A 15,757-nucleotide genomic window follows, 5' to 3' on the forward strand; every position below is an offset into this window, starting at 1 on the left:
TGTGAGGATTCCTTTACAAATCTTCGATAGAAATTGGCAAAGCCTATGAAGCTTTGTAACTCTTTTACATTCCTTGGAGACTTCCATTCTAAAACAGCCATCACCTTTTTTGTATCCATAGTTATTCCGGATGGTGTGAGAACGAATCCAAGAAACTCCACTTCCTTTGTATTGAACTCACATTTTTCTAATTTGACATACAGATTGTTTTCCCTCAATCTTTGCAAAACCTTCTTTACTTGATCCGGGTGTTCTTTTTCTGTCTTTGAATAGATTAAAATATCGTCGATATATACAATAACGGATTGGTCTATGAATTCTCTCAGCACACTGTTTATGAAGTGCTGAAAGGCGGCTGGAGCATTGCATAATCCGTAAGGCATTACTTCATATTCGTACAATCCCAAATTCGTTCTGAAGGCCGTCTTCCACTCATCGCCCTCCTTGACTCTAATCAAATGGTAAGCACCACGAAGATCCAACTTAGTGTATATCTGAGCTTCATTCACCTGGTCTAAGAGTACTGATATGAGTGGTAAAGGATATCTGTTCTTGATGGTGACTTTATTTATAGCTCGATAATCAATACACGTTCTGAGATCACCTTCTTTCTTAGGGACGAAAAAGAGCGGCGAAGAGACGGGGGATTGGGAGGGGCGTATGAACCCATTTGCCAGATATTTCTCTATATATTTTTTCAGATGTTCATTCTCCTTTTCCGTCAAGGCATAGACTCTGCTACATGGTAGATTCGCACCTGGCTCCAACTCAATTCGGCAATCGCATGGTCGATGAGGAGGCAGCCTCTCAGCTTCAACTTCATCAAAAACATCTTGAAACTCTTGGTATTCCGGTGGTATTTCACTTGTGTGAATCACACAAACTGATACATCTTGTTTGCACAAAAGTGTGGCCGGTCCTGGTTCTCTGACTCTATCTTTAAGATTAAAACAATTTTCTTTGCAAAAGTCGGAGTTCATCTTCACAGTTCTCGTTTCCCAATTTATACTCGGATTGTGCTCTGTGAGCCATGGCAAGCCCAGTATAATCTGGAATTGAGGAGCATCAATTAAATTGAATTGTATAATTTCTCGATGACCTTCCTGAAAGCTCATTTCCACTTGTTCTGTGTGACTGGTGATGGGTCCGGAAGAGAGATTTGTCCCATCCACAGCTCTTACAGGTTCGCTCTTTGCCTTTTGTATTGCCCTCAACCCAATCTTCTTGGCATATTTAATATCACAGAGGTTTCCTGTCGCTCCTGAGTCCAACATGACCGAAACTTCTGTCAAGGCAATGTTTCTGAATTTCAATGTCATAGAAATCACTAGGTGAGGGTACGATGACTGTAAGGTATTTGCCAAATGATGTTCCTCTGGAGTTGTTTTATTTTCTGCAACCACCAGTCCAACTCCTTTTACTGGTGGTGCTTGAAGTTTTCCTTCTCCTTGGAAAACATCTTTGGTTTCTTTGGGCACATTCTCACAAAATGCCCACTATTTCCGCAATACATACATAAACTATTCTGTCGTCTTTTTTCCTTCTCTTCCTTGGTCAAAGGCCCACGGACTGTTCCAATCTGCATTGGCTCCACTCCAGATTGACCTTCAGTATTTCTTGTTGATTCTATTTTTACTCTGTCAAATCTTGGAGTGTTAAATCTGAATTATTTCTTCTTTTCACCTCTCCTCTCACTTTGTCTAAAGTCGATCTCCAAAACTAAGTCTAACAAGGCCGAGACGTCAGTGGGTCGATTTGGAATTTGGGCTAAAACGTCCTTCAACTCGTCCTTAAGCCCTCGATAAAAGACAGCAGCTCTTTTACTCTCTGGCCAGTCTGTTTCAACTACCAACTTGTTGAATTGGGCCAGATATGCCACAAGTTCCTTATTGCCCTGTTTTAGTTCTAATAATTCGTTATATGTGGCCTGTGATATTTTTCGTCGATCAAAAATTCGAAGAAATTCTTTTTTAAAGTTTTCAAAATCATATAGTAGAGCGTCATCTCTAGAGATTGATGGCATGGACCAACTGGCGGCATCACCACTGAGATAGGACAAAATGAAGGCCACGCGGGTCTGTGCATCCGGAAAAATCGTAGGACGACACATAAAATGCAAGGAGCATTGTGTCAAAAATACTTGGGCTTTTTGTGGATCCCCACTAAATCTTTCTGGAGGTGCTAAAGGTATCACTGGGGACAGGGAGTGCACCACGTGAGTTGCTAATCGGGAAGTGGAGCCCAAGTTTTCCTTTTCTGTGTCTGGAAATCTAGACGTTTCAGTTAATCTAGCTGCCAACTCTACAGTTTCCCTTCTAGCGTCCATTACTTCTTGTCTCAATCCCTTATTCTCTTCTCTGACTGCAATTAACTCTTTTTGGATTAGACCTAAAACTTCTCCCAAATCTTTTAACTCTAAACCTTCAGCCATTTCTGCTCAGGCGCAAGTTTCAACACTTGGGCACTTCACTCTGTCAAATCTTGGAATTCCAATACTTGCGCAGGAGCAGAGATGCCTGTTCCCAATGCCCCGTCCAGGAGACCCTCTGGCATCAATATGACTAGCACCCAGTGGAATCTCCCAGGGGGGGAAAGGGGAGTGGATAAAATAATAAAGAAGACAAGGAGACAGCCTGCAGTTATCTGCTTCCAACCTTCTGCGTCTTCGGTCTCTTCCTGGCAGATGATTCTAGAAACTAAACACAATAATACTCAGTTCTATTATTGATAATGCTCCTAATTATTCTCTTTCTTCTCTCTGATCTACTTACATACCAGAATAACCTTGACTTTTGCCTCTCCTCAATAAGTCTTCATAATCTTCCTGTCATGTAATGATTAGACTTGTTTGTCTAGCAAGATAAGATAATTAATAAGTGATTTAGTAATAGACAGTTATTCTATCCTATCTTCTTATTGCCATAACTTAACTTGTACATACCTAAGTTCTTGTTTCACATTTCATTAATATTTCTTTCCTAGTTCTTTCTGATAGGAATGTGATGAGATGTCAGGATAGCTGGATAACCTTCCCAAACGTCACCTCATCTGGGCAACCAGGAGATAGTTTTAACACTATATGTACAGTTATTAGTTCCTCTGAGCAACCAGGAGATCGAGTAAACAAATAAGTTCAGATATATGTACAATTAATACTCGTGGGTACTTAGCTCTGTGGGGAAAATTTGCTGTTAACTCGACGAGTATCGTCTTATTCTGAACAGCTCCCAGCCAAGAAACACTGCTTCAGAGAAGTGTTCCAAGTTCGAAGTTCAGAATTGCTGAGTAGAGGTGCAGATTCCTGACAGAGAACACTGCTCCCAGGGCAAGGAAGTGTCTTCAGATTTGGTGCGCAAGTATTATAGAGTAGTGTCTCTTCGGGAGACTTGCGCTAAGGTTCCAACGAAGCTTCTATGACGAGAGCAGGAATTAGTTCTTCAACAGCAAGAATTGATAACCGACGGTTATCGACGAAACCTTACTAACTAACTAACTGACTAGGAGATACAGAGAATGCGTGCGCTTCACTCAAGGGTCTCGGTGAAGTGCACCAACGTTCTATTGTGAGCGCCTCAAATGGAGCTCCGTAAGTAAAGGAAGACTAGACCAACAACTTCAGCATTTCGTCGGCCATCTTGGAGTTATACAATTTCCATGCTTCCTTCCAGGTAATGGCCTTTACCTTCTGTGTGCTTGAATTCGTCCGTTCTTGGTGTGTAAAACAAACTGAATGGTTCTGATCTTTTGGAGTTCTGACACCTTCCGGCCCCCGGCAGGTATACAGCAAAGCTCCCCACACAGAAGACAGCAAAATGCCCCCACAGGACACAGCAGCAGTGACAGACCATGGTAAAACTCCTCAGCGAAGCGGCACCCTTGATAGTATTCATTTTGAAGGACTTTTATCTATGTTGGCAAGACAGTAGCACACTGTATGTTCTCCAGGCACTGGCCGTGTAATTGATCCTCTGCCTCATATTTTTACACACTCAGGAACCTCCCTTTGTTGTGTACAGCATTCCTTTGCTAGCCAGACAGATATGGTTGTGTTACTGAAATGGCATATCAAACATACACAAAAACATAAATATTGAGCTGTAGATTATCATTTAGGTTTGAGTGTTACCTCTTCCCCCTGCAATTCTGTGCATGCAGGGTTAATACTGCACACAATGGGAACATAAAAATGATAGCACTAGACTTTGCATCACACATAATTGTTTTCAAGGATGATGGTTAAATTAGATGAACTCACTACAAGTCTCAACATGCACTGATGTGTGTGCATGTTTGAATGAGGCAAACTGCCTTTAACAAGTCAGTGACAGTACTAAGATATTGAGATCACCAGCAAGGATGTTTATGCTACAGATGGGTGACCATGGAGACAAGATACTCTGTATTAGATCCTATAACCTGTATTAAATCCCCACCTATAAAGTACAACTTTTAGTTAGCTATTGCTTAGATGCTGGGAGCATGAACAAAGAGGTAAGCAGCCAGCAGCACCTCACAGCCTGTTTTCAGGCTCTTCAAGCGATGGCCTGGGTGACTTGGGGCAGCATCTGTTCCAGTACTCATCTGAGCAGAATTAAGACACAGACCTTTGTGCAGCGTGGCAAGCTGGGGCAGCAATTTAACTGCCGCTAATTAGCAGTCTCACACAGCACTCCTCTGCTTCTTGACCTGTTGGCATGGACGTCAACACCAGGCTCCCCGTGGAGCGTCTGCCTCTTGCTCTGGTGTTGTTTTTGTCCTCAGGCTGCTCCCCGCCCCTTTTCACCTCTCTGAGAGCCAGTGCCCCCTTTGACCCTCTACCTGCCGGCCACCCCCTCCCCGCCTTTCACACTTAACGTCACCTCCAGCTCGCATTTTCAGAGAGGGCCCTGGGCTCCCTTATGAGGAGGAGGAAGAGAGAGGGGAGACAGAGGAAGACTTGGTGGGTTCAGGGATACGGATACGGTGGGGGGTGACAATGAAGGAAGAGGGGGGGAGAGAAAAAGAGAGAGAAGCAGTGGGGAAAAGAGAGACCGAGAAGTAAGGAGGAAGGAAGATGAGAGAGCAAGTGTAGGGGGTACCTGGGTGAGGGAGAGCAGCTTCAGAGAAGTGAGACCTGTGTCCTAACTCCGCCAGTTAAGACAGCGGGTCCAAAGGAGAAAGAACCAGGCCAGACAGAGTAGGTCCAGGCAGTGTGCACGGAGGCAGGCTCAGTGGGTCCGGAAGAGGGACAGGGCAGGTAGAACAGCTCCAGAGAAGGGCGAGCAGAACTGGACCAAGGCAAGCAGATCCGCACCAGCAGATCCTCCTCAGCAGGGAGATGGCGCGATACACAATCAGAATGTAGTGTTAAGCTTTTGGGGTGCCAGGGGGTAACTTTAGGATTCAGGGTGGGTGTGGGTTTTAGGGTGCCAGGGAGTAATTTTAAGGTCCAGGTTGGGTTAGGGATTGGGGTGCCAGGGGGATAGGGTTCAGGGCGAGTAGGGGTTTTGGGGTGCAAGGGGGGACATTTTAGGGTTCAGGGCGGGTGTGGATTTTGGGGTGCCACAAAAGAAAGAGATGGCTGTGGCAGAACAACCCTATGGTGTATGAGAACATATGCGGCCTGATTCCTGCACCCCATGGCTCCTCCTGCGCCCCAGTGTTTCTTGTGCCCCACCTGGCACACATCATGTCGGAGGATGGTGATGACGTTAACATTTTGCCCCCCCTCTGGAAAATCTCCTGCGGGTGCCCATGCCTGGTGGTGTTCTTAAATGTTACAATGTATGTCCCTTGTGTTACCCCACCATTTTCTAAGCATTCAGCATTCTGTCACTCTAATGTGACTGTGATAAAGTATCCCAAAGCAGAAATAACTTGTATATTACAAGTCACATAGGAATATCATGACCTCCTCTGGGCAGATGGAGTAGTTTGTGTGTCTTTATACGGGCAATGTAGATAATTTGCAGTATACCAATAACTACAATTTATTAATGTAACTGTATAATGCAATCCACCATTTCTCTGATCTTTCACATTGATAGCAGATGTTAATTATTATTTTCCCATTTAATCTTTCTCATTGTGTTTATCCCAGAAAAATGAACGTCTGAGTGGTACCACCAGGAATTCAAACCTGTGCTTTTTAGCTTACATGACACTAATCTCGACAATGGATGCGTTATTCCCCAGAGCTATTTTATCGAGTCCTGATTGCTTATATATTAGGGCTGTTTTTTTGCCATTTCTAATGGTAGTTATTTTAACCAATCAAGATCTCCATAGTCATGTGATACAAATATACCATATTGTGGTGGCCAGTGTGTTGAATATGAATTTGTTAAAGGCTAATAGATGTTGTAAAAGTACATAAAACAGTATGGGTACAATGTGTTATTGACTGTCTACACTGTAACTACCCGTAATCAGGATACTGCAATTGATGAGTTCCATGATTATTTACGGGAGCGTACCTCTGAGGTGGCTAGCAATATCTTCAGTATGCACTTTGTCTCTTTACATAACACTCTGCTATATATAATGCGTATACACTGCAAGGCAATTCCTTTCAGCTGAGGTAGCACTTATGTTTTTTGTTTCCCAACTCAATGGTTCTGATTTCATCAACCTCTGAAGGATGTGAGGCTGAGGGGCGTAAGTGGAATTTGAACCTCTGCCTACAGGTATACCATAGATTTCTACCACAGGATCCTAAACTCGAGCAATCTTGACAACAATGCATGTATTTCAGGTCTTCACCTCTCCCTTAATCTCTTTTGCCATGCAGACTGTGCGCCAAAACTGTGTAATGGCACTGAAAATCCCTTGAGTGATGACGCCCACATACTCTTCCTCCAAAATACTGAGTATCATGATTTCCAATCACTTAAATCCACTCTCATTAATTTATATCTTCACCCACATTTAGCATGTCCTTGGTCCCATGGTCAGCTTGGCCTCATTTCTCTCTTTTCCATGGCAAAAATGCGACCTTAGGGAACCGAAACCTCATAAAAGGAATGAGAAGACAAATGCTGTACCTTCCAAATTACTGATCGAGGACATCATTGTCAGATGAATTAATTCAAGTTTCCCCCAGTAATACTTCAGTCATATTAATGTATATTGTGTTTTAGCTGCCTCTCCATGTTGATGATTTAGACAGACGGCCCATACTACAAACCACATTAAAATTGATACCTTTTTCAGGAAAGACAGTATTTAAATGTTTGGCGAATCACCATATTACGATTTGGTTGCTTGATTGTACATGTATGATTCAACTGAACTTTAGAAATGTCTGGCTTGTCTTCCAGTCTCTCTGGTGGTTATTAGGCCTGGGCTAAAATTTCGTTCCGTTCGCGGAAATTGCGATAATTTGACATTTTCGCGTTCCGCGGAAAGCGCGAAAATGTCAAAATTTCCGCATTCCGCAGCTTAGCGATAATTTGTTTCTTGCTCGCGCTGTAAAATAATACATTCTCGTGCGCGCGCGATCGCCTTACCTGAATCCCTGCGTTCGCCGACAAGTTTTCTTGATCCGGTCGCGTTGTCCATGAGATGTTGTATTGTTTTTAGCCATTTGCGCTGTCTCGCAACAGTTCGCGCCCGCAGTGACGTCATGCGTCTTCTTCTCGCGATCATGCACCACGCGACAACTGAAAACAAGATGGCCGCGCCCGCGAGCAACCACATGGGTAAGTTGGCGAGCCGCAACCATGCAGAAAATCTCGCGAACATGCTGGAAAAAAACTTCCGCATCTTTGCGATATTTCCGCGTGTTTGCGATAATTTTTAACATTTTCGCGATAATTTGCGAAAGTGTATTTCGCAAATTCCGCCCACCCCTAGTGGTTATCCTAACCTAGTCAATAGGCTAAATGCCCAGGGATGTCTATTAAGAGTAGAGTGGTCGCAATTTATCAATTTCCCATATTCATTAACTTTCAAATTTTGTTTTATTACTTTTCTAACTCTTTTCCTCTGTTGCCCTTAAATTGTGCAGTTTAATCCTTGCATCGGAGGCTAAATTGCACCTTTAAAGTGTCCTGTAATATGTTTAAGGATAGCTAAACAAGAGTAATCACCAGCTATGCATTGCAATCCTATATGGTGAGCAGCACAGCACCCAATCTTTGCTAGAGGGTGCAGCATTCTTCTTGATGATGACCAGACAATGCTCAGAAGCACTTTATTTTTCTGTCAAAGTGAGCTTAAAATAATGCACCTGACTGGAGTAACACTGTCAACATATGACTGCTGATTAGAAATATGCATATAGCAGTTTATTCCTTTATCTAATAGGGAGTGGGATTAGCATACATTATCCTTTTTAGACCCCATATCACACATCTGTATACACTGTGCACCTACCTAGTAAATTTACCAGTCTACTGAGCTGAAGTTTGAGGGGCTAGACAAAAATTTAAATAACTGAGACTAAAGAGAATAGGGTAGTGGATGGTCCTCTCTGTTCTTTCCAGCCTGCTTTTAGTCATACAGTTGCTACCTCCCACACAGTTGTAAGAGTTACATATCTTTACCTTCCTCACAGTATGTAACTCTTACATTTCTGTCCAGCTTTCACTCCAGCCACCAGAATTAGCACTCTGCTACTAAAATGTCAACGTTTTGACTGTAGCTGATGTTGCTTTGTCAATGCTTTAAGAAGCATGACAGCTTCAACTGGCTGCAGAAAATATCTTCTAACAACAACCCACTTCTTGCACTCATGCATTCTGCCAGTTGTCTCACTTGCTTATTTCATGTATCACTTCCCACCATGCAGTATGGTGTGGCCTAGACTTCACCGCAGACTTGATTACATGGATTCATTTGCAAGCTTTTCTGGGGTCATCCAGATCCTCTTAAAGTCCAGGTGGTCTCTGGACGTCACTGGGGCTCATTCCATCTATGTAACATAGCATTTGCAGAACTGGATGAGCAGGAATAGTCTCTATTTAAAAACAGAAAAGAGTCAAATGAAATCATGATCATGGAAGATATGACTTATGTGAGCTCACATTCTACCCATCAAATAAGGGTAACTGGTAATGCCATGGACGCCGATTAGGGGGTAGGCAACCTGTTGTTACCCTTGCACATATGCTTGTGACCCTTGGATCCTAGCCTTTCACGTTTATCAGACCCAGCATGACACGGTTTCAGGTTAGAATTTTCTTGGCTTAAGAATAAGTTAAGATGGCTTTAAGAGTTTGTGCTGGGTGATGTGCGGGCTGCCCTATGCAGTATACTTACATCCAGATGGGGTCCAGGGCATATTAGCTTCAGAATACCGGTTCTGCTTCAATGCACCTGGATGATTGCAACTGAGCAGAAAATGCCTGATACCCAGCTCTACTCTTCTTGCTCTTAATGGCTGGCTTATTTTGATCTAGCTGCTGATTTGCTGCTAAGTCTCAGACAGCCTCAATGAGGTTTTGAGATGAGTTATCTAAATGCGTTTCACTGCTCACATACAAACAGTTGCACATCTTATCTGATCAAAAGCAGCAGTTACTCATGGCAGATCAGAACCAGTTGCTACTAGTGGCAGCAGATAGTATTCCATCTGAGAGCATATGAGATGTGGGCCTCATTATGTCCTGCCAGTCAGGCAACTATTTACTGCCCAGTCAGTGCTTTCTCACCCTCTTGAAATTCGGACATCTAAGTACTGATTGACACCCACTTGTCTCTTCTCATCAGTCATACAGCATGGCAGCCAGTATCTTCATCCATGTGAGTAACATCTGCCCGCCTTTTCTAAACACTCTAATCAGGCTAATGGGGAACAAGCATACTATTGATCAACACAAGTGCTCTACTAGTGGTGTGCACCTTTTCCTGTACAAGGAAGTTAATGATAGTAAACCTGGAAAAGTGCTGTGGCTGTACAGCTGGGGAAGTATACATACCATGCCAGGTAAGGACAGTTGCTGGGAGAATGCCGGCGTTAAATCGCATCGTTACCTACATTTCAAGACTGAGATTTAATTACATGGCTCTCTTAGTTTCTAAAACAAATGACATAGTGACTTGTGCTGAGTATTATAGGCCCACCACCATTACAATTATATTTGTTATGTGACATTGATATTGGCTATTTACAAATTGGCCAGCATTTGTTCTATTGTTGGACAATATTTAATAGTTTCTCAATCAATGCTGCATTAGCTTAATCCTGCATCTTAAAATACATTTATTTTAATCCTATATCTGAAGAGACCATCTAATTGGACAATGGATGTCACAGCATTTTCAAGAGGATTTGAATAAAGTGTGTTTGTTTATAGAGTACTTCTTTTGTATCTGTGGAGGTTTTCCAGCCTCTCTGAGTGATGTAACTAACCAAAGGTTCCTGTGATTACACCAAGCCAAAGTTTATGCAGTGCAACGTCCTGCAATGTCACGGGGTTCGATGGACACATGATGTCACTTCCTGTGATGTTATCAGATCAAAGTTCTTGTTATGTCACTTCCTGTGACATCATCCGGGGATGAAGGGGTATGTGATATCACTTCCGCTGTCCCTGGTATTTTGGTGAATAGAGACGTCCTTGACGATGCTCCAATTTAGGAAACAGTTGTAGACCCAGCTCATTAATGACCACTACATCCCAATGCATTAACTGTCCATAACCCAGCTACCTTTCTTAACACATTGACATTATGCTTGTTTTTTATCTTGTACAGTGCTCTCCTGCCTTTAGACTAGTTTTGCATTATAGAAATACCATATACTTACAGACAAAAGTGTGTAAAAGATTACACTTGTAGTACTGCCTCCCATTCTGCTACATGCTTTTGTGAATCAGCTCCACCACCTCCATGCCCATGTTCACCAACCTTTTTGATAATGAGAGTTACTATTGATGAAGGGAAATCTTCACAGATTACCAAGAAATATTATTTTTCTTATAACGGTGACCACAAACAATAGTGATTATCCCATGCAGGCAAGAACAGCACTTCAAACAGGGTTACCAACAGGAAGGATATGAAATATTTTAACAATATGAAACACAACCATTTGTGTACTGAAATTAAAACCAAGGAAATAACATCAGCAGTAAAGCTACCAGATATAAATGTGTTTTGTAAATGTAATCAGTTTTTTTTAAACATTAGTTTATCAGCTTTTGAAAATACTTTGCCATCAAATATGAATTTTTCATTTTCTGTAAACCAATTCCGGGCCTGATTTAGAGTTTGATGGATGGGTTACTCTGCTAAAAACGTGACGGACATCCCATCCGCTGTATCACATATACATTATATCCAATGGCACTTATGATATGGTGGACGGATAGCCGTCACATTTTGTGATGGAGTAACCGGTCCACAGAAACTCAAAAACAGGCCCTCAGCCTTTCTCAATCAAATAGTATACTGTGACTACAGATTTCATCAATGTAGCTGAGGCTAGGGCTTTGTACATTACAACAGTGCAACATAGTTGCTGCTCACAGCTGCCGGCTCCTTTTGAGACATTACCTAGCGGGCTTCCTTGGGATCTCCGGATATAGTTTCTGTTGCAGCCCCAGGTACTGACTCAGTGGCTGGAACCGTGAGTACTCCAGCCGCACTCCTGGGGGGTGGCCCAGGCAGGGCTTCAGAGCCATGGACCAACCTAAAACTGGGGGAGCCTTGGACTCTGCACTAGCCCTTTTGTCAGTGCCATGTCAGCGCGCTCAGGATGTACTGAGCCCCAACAATCTTCTACCCTTACCAGAAAACCTACCCTCTGATATAACTAATAGAGAGGGTTCTAATAACGGTGAGGAAGCTGATACTGTTACTGCTGTGGACATACATTTAGAGGCCACTGAGGAGGATACAGGTACATCTCTGACACGACACACATCCTTGAATAACTTGGGCAACATCAAGAAGCAAAACAAAGCACTGAAGGGCTCTCAGCCTGGCAAGCATTTGACCTCAAAGGCTAAGAGCAGGATCTCAATCAGTAGTTTTAAGGGCTAAGAGCAGGACCTTAAGCAGTAGCTATAAGGGCAGCCCATTGCAGGACTGGGTGATGTCTAAAGGCCTAGTAAAAGCCTCAATATCCCACTTGTCCACTACCAATGTGGATACCCAATCATCATGAAGGGTTGACAGGCAGCACACTGTGGAGCTGATATCAGTGGACTTGCTTAGCCCAGATGCAGCATGCCCCCCGATATCAGTCCTAACTTCCCAGGCAGGCATCTTTCTAGCTACCCTTCTGCTGAGGCTCAGGAAGACTTTCGAGCTATGAATTAAACACAGGAGCCATCTCTTCGGACAATACTACAGTTGTTAAAAGGTGCAGCAGCACTATGCACAAGTCAGAGCAGGCAATGTGTCAATTCAGCAGTTGATAGCTGAGGTCACAGGCAAAGTTACTGCCCTTTCTACAGAAGAGATGGAATTGCAGCAGCGTAGCACAGATGTAGAAGAAGTTGGAACAGCCACTGTAAAATCCATTAAGAATCACGACCATCATCTGGAATTGGTCCAGGCTATATTGAAGACCTAGAGAATTGCCAGAGGAGGAACAATCTGTGGGTGTTCGGAATATCTGAAGGGCAGGAAGGGAACGATGCCCGGCTGTTCATAGTGCAGCTGTTCGGGAAAGCATTCCCTGACCTTATGGACTGGGACCTGGATTCACAGATTCAGCGGGCTCCTCAGCTGCCAATAAATTGAGATAGCAAAAAGCTTTACTCTAACTTACCACCTGCACATCCTCGCCCTTTTCTAGTATATGTGGGTAATTTCCTGTTAAGGCAGGCAATCTCAATGTAGCGGTAGATGCTATGTGAATCTTTGTTTGTTCAGATTGTGGTAAATATTTAAATTACCTGTACTATTTTTTATGCGGTAAAGTCTAGTAAGAATAACTCAGTCAAAATAAGAGGCAGAATCCGTGGTATTAGAGGTTCTGAAAAGGACTTTATTCCTTACAAAGGAATTATGGTTCGAACCAGGCAATCATATTCCATCACCACGAAGGTTCAGGAAGGGATCAGCATACATTATTGACAAGTAACAATATATATATGAAAAGCATTGCATTAAAACAGATGCAGGAGGCGTAACAGCTGATAATACAGATAAGAATACACATACGTAATGAAAATAGGCGTAATAATAGGCGTATGCTAGAAACGTCATCGAAAATGATGTCACAAGTGGGTGGATCCATAAGAGAATCCTGCAGTGTCAGCAGAAATATTTCGCAGAGATGCGCGCGCAGCCGCATGACGTGTGATTGACGTGTAACTAGAGAGTGAAGGGGACTTTGACATTTAGCCCTACATGTGGAGACAGAAGTCTGGGGTGTCAGGACAACCTAGTCCTGAATCATATCTAATATCTTGTGTTTAAGGAACTATATTATCTGGAAGGAAAGGTCTTCTCGGACAGATCCTATTCTATACTGACTGTTAGTGCGTGTACAAGCGTCTATGTGTCTACATGAGATGCGAGGGGGCAGGAATCTTCCATGGTAACAGGGCCTATGAATTACTTGCATAAAGACAGCGAGGCCGGGCCCTTTGCTCGGTAGCTAGAAGGATGTTTACCTAAACTACTAGACAGGAATGCATCGGATGAGGAGCGGAGCAGATAACTTGAAGGCTGAATACAGTTTTTGGCAGGCAACAGGCCGCGTCAGGCACCGTTAGCCGCGCAGGGAGTAGGACAGAGTTCATGGATACAGATGCAGGTCCAGGCTGGAGCATTCAGAGGCAGAAGCAGGAAAAGGCTCGATGGCAGAATTCAGGGCCTACCTTGCCAGAGCTGTAAAACGTAAAAAGTGTACCATATAAAGTCGGTGGCCAATCATACTTAGGAACGGAATATCTGGCCCATTCATGGCAGATATGAAAGAGTACATATTAACGTTGGACACAATTGTATTTGCGTCTTCATAGCTTGAAGTGGAGGGAACATACATGTACTTGTAGCATGTACATGGAGCCGTTGGGGTCTAAGATAGGGGACACAATTGACCATAAAAATTCATATTTCCTCATTCCCTCCTTGTCCCCTACGGACCCTCATGAAATATCCATCTTCATCAATCCATCAATCTGTTCATATAGCATCATTTGTTCTTCTTTCTTCTTCCGGGATCTTGAATGAAAATTTGAAGGCGGGATACACGATGTGGCACACAGACCACAAATCGCTGGCCCACATTGTAGACACAAGCAGCAACTGAATAGTATGAGAAAACCAATACCTAGGAAGGATAGGATCCTCCATCCCCAGGCTGACAACATGCTCCAGAGCCAACCGGACCAAGTCCAGGTGCCTGGATTCTGATGTATCTGGCTTACGATTTTATGAAGTCGAGTTATGGCTTTATATACTGACGGCGCGTTTTCTGGTATGAAAACACAGCAACTTGATCCGATGACCCTACAAGCTCCGCCCCTATCGGCCAGAATGACGTCAAGGACAAGACGATTTTGAAGAACAACAATCCGCATCGCATACTGTTCCTCTGTTAAGTTGCCTAAGGCGGAAGTAGTTTCATTCACTACTGCTTCAAGGGTTCTAGTTAATCTACGTATTAGCTTACTATTAGTGACTGTACCTATGTAAGGAAAGAAACCTTTATTGAAATCTGTGTATTTCTCCCATGCTGTTTCAGTGTAGTCGACAATCGGGAGATCTCTCTGCTGTCTATTGTGTACTAAATGGGTATTCTTATGATAATCAGGCGGGGCTAGGAAAACAGGTGGCAGAAGGAATGCAATGTAACAGGTACCATCCCAATCTAGGGGTAGGCGTATGTATGCGGTGTGACCACAGATGAAGTAGGAGTGACGAGAAGCTCTAAATGTAGACTTGCCTTTATCACTGAATTCTATTACAGTGGTACATTTACTATGGCCCATGTGTATTGAACCATTCTTTCTTACACATAATTCGCCTCTAACTGGAAATACTGACATAGCGGGCAAGATTGGTGTAGCTTCGGATTCAACATTCAGGATCATGAGGTTAAGTGTAAAGTTACCTAATCCATATACTTCATTTTCTAGATCAGTCCCTGTTCTTTTGGGAAGTCCCTCCTTGTTAGGGTAGCAGACTTTAAGTAAAACTAGGTTCAGGTTTCCCCATACCCAGTTGTCTTGATAAACTACTGAATTTGAATCTAGGGAATTAATCAAACTAAACCATGCTCCACAGGAGCCATTGTGTGTGAATGGATACGGAAAGAGGGGCAGAACTCCTTTGTATTTCTGATAGGGAGGGAGTCGGCCACATATCCAACAATTTGTAGCATTGCTGGTCTGATGGGAATGATGTAACATACTAATGAATGTGTTGTTGCGCAGCGCAAGTCTATAGGACAACTCATGCGGGGGTAATTCGCTAAAAGAATGTTCGGCAGTAGCATTGAAAGCACGCTTGGAAATAGGGTAATACATGTGTAAAAATATACCGACAGTAATAATCAGAAGACTTAGAAAAAACATAATTAATAATGTCACTATGCAGTGACTACGAAGTGATTTACAGTACGCATGTTTCTTGAGCTGTTTCTGTCTATTTCTCTCTCTATTTCGGTCTAGAGGATACATGTCAGAGACAAATTCAACCGCTTCACCTTGAAGAGGACTTAAACAATCAAATTGTCTGACTTGCTAGACCTTAGTTTCAGTTTATAGTTCTCCTTTTCTGGCCCATCAACCAGGGGGAGTTTTAAGTCAATCTGTGAGGGAATACAGGGCTGAAAGTTCGATTCAGTTGGTAGTCCATGAACTTTTTTTATATG

The sequence above is a fragment of the Triturus cristatus genome, chromosome 3_2 (genome assembly GCF_964204655.1).
Source record: "Triturus cristatus chromosome 3_2, aTriCri1.1, whole genome shotgun sequence".
Taxonomy (NCBI): domain Eukaryota; kingdom Metazoa; phylum Chordata; class Amphibia; order Caudata; family Salamandridae; genus Triturus; species Triturus cristatus.